Source organism: Fukomys damarensis, unplaced genomic scaffold, assembly GCF_012274545.1.
Source record: "Fukomys damarensis isolate Sample0158 unplaced genomic scaffold, DMR_v1.0_HiC HiC_scaffold_12, whole genome shotgun sequence".
Classification (NCBI taxonomy): domain Eukaryota; kingdom Metazoa; phylum Chordata; class Mammalia; order Rodentia; family Bathyergidae; genus Fukomys; species Fukomys damarensis.
The window spans coordinates 29704912-29707300 of NW_022900924.1; positions in this window are offsets into that span (position 1 = coordinate 29704912).

Consider the following 2389-nt stretch of genomic DNA (forward strand, 5'->3'; position numbering starts at 1 on the left):
TATGTATCCATTTTCCTATGAATGAATCTATTCTCTCGCTCTTTATGGCTGAGTAATATTCCATTTTATAGAAAAACCACAACTTCTTTATCCAGTTTCCAACGGATGGGCAAATAGGCTGTTTCCAAGATTTAGCTATTACAAACTGTGCCGCTATAAACATGGGTGCACATACTTCTCTGTGATATGATTCTTTTAGTTCTCTTGGAAAGATACCCAACAGAGGGATGGCTGGGTCAAATGGAACCTCCAGTCCAAGCTCTTTGAGGTATCTCCATATTGATTTCCATAGTGGTTGCACTAGTCTGCACTCCCACCAACAATGGAGGAGGGTTCCTTTCTCCCCACAACCCCGCCAACATTTGTTATTGTGTGATTTCTTGATAGCAGCCATTCTTTGTGGGGTGAGGTGGAATCTCAGTGTTGTTTTCATCTGCATCTCTCGAATGACCAGTGATGTGGAACATTTTTTCATATATTTTCTTGCTGCTTTCACTTCTTTGTATGAGAAATGTCTGTTCATTTCGGATGCCCATTTTTGGATCGGGTCTTTATATTTGGGGGGACTGATTGTTTTGAGTTCTTTATATATCCTTGATAATAGTCCTTTGTCTGAGGTACAGCTGGTAAAAATTTTTTCCCACATTGTAGATTGTCTCTTAGTTCTGCTAATGGTTTCTTTTGAAGTACAGAAGCTTTTTAGTAAGATGAGATCCCAGTTGTTGATTCTTTCTGCTAGTTCCCGTGCTACTGAGGATTTGTTCATAAAGTCTTTTCCTATACCAATGTCTTCCAGAGTTCTGCCTAACTTACTTTCCAGCAAGTTTAATGTTTCTGTTTTAATATTTAGATCTTTAATCCATTTGGATTTTAATTTAGTGCATGGCGAAAGATAAGGGTCTAATTTTAATCTGTGGCAGGTTGATATCCAGTTTTTCCAACACCATTTATTAAAGAGGCTATCTTTCCTCCACTGAGGATGGTGAGCTCCTTTGTCAAAGATGAGGTAGCTGAGTACATCTGCATTTGTTTTTGTGTCTTCCAGTCTGTTCCACTGATCCTCAGGCCTATTTCTTTGCCAGTACCATGCTGTTTTTATCACAGTGGCTTTGTAGTATAGTTTCAAATTGGGAATTGTTACACCTGGTGCCATGTGACTGTTGCCTATAATGGCTTTTGCTATTCTAGGTCTCTTGTGGTTCCAAATGAATTTTTGGATTCTTTTTTCTAGTTCTGTGAAATATAGTGTTGGAATTTCAATTGGCATTGCATTGAATGTATATAGCAGTTTTGGTAGTATGGCCATTTTCACTATGTTGATTTTTCCTACCCAGGAGCAGGGGATATCTTTCCATTTTTTTATATCCTCTTTGATAAGAAAACACTTTTGCTGCTAACCTAAACGCCTAAAAATAAAGCCATCATAAAGGAGAGTGGTGACAACACTGATTTCAAGTGGGCTTGACTGACTCTCTAACATTTGTGCTTTATCAACCAAAATGTGTGGCCTTTAAAAATGTATATTAGTGATTAAAACATCCCATGAAAAGGGATACCATCATCTGATATCCTCTTCTTCCTTACAAAGCTCTTCTTATTATATACAAAGGACTGGTGAATATATCAGAATTTCATTTTCACTAAATTTAAATTAAACAGTATAGACTGAGCATCTGTGACATACCAGCAGCACTGTGAAGTCCTGAGGACTTGCAGAAATACATTGGAGGCTCTGCCTATGTGTGTGAAAAGCAGATGAACAGACAGACTAGTATCCAGACAAGTGACACACAGAGCCCAGGGCTGTACATGTGGAGATCTGGGAGGAGCAGTGTGCATGGGGCTTGAAGGAGGGCAAGATTATTTGGAAGACCAGAGCTTACATAAAACTTTGTTACCCAGCTGGATGTCGAGGGGTTGGCCATGACAGAATACACTAAGATGTTGCTTGTATTTTCAAAGGCCATGTATTGTAGGGAAAGAGAAAATTAAAACACAGGAAAATGATGCAAAGCAAGAAAATCAGGGTTAGTATGCAACTGACTGCTAAGTGAGACAGGTTAGGCCCTATGTGAAACAAGATGAAAAAGAATTGACACTGTCAGTGAAAATTGTAGAAGGTTTCATAAGGAAAAAATATATAGTGCCAGCAGTTTGTCAGTTTAGCAATTACTCTGTGAAATAAGAGTGGCTAGAAATCTTGTTTTGCACTTTGAAGTTGGCCTATTCTCTGACTCTTGTTCGGAAAACTAATAAAATAACAGACCCATTCACACAGCTGATGCATTTAATTAGTAAATTCATTTATACATGTCTTTAGTACATTTATATATATCAGTATTATCTATAATATATTATTAATATTAGATATAGAATACATTTTTAATAT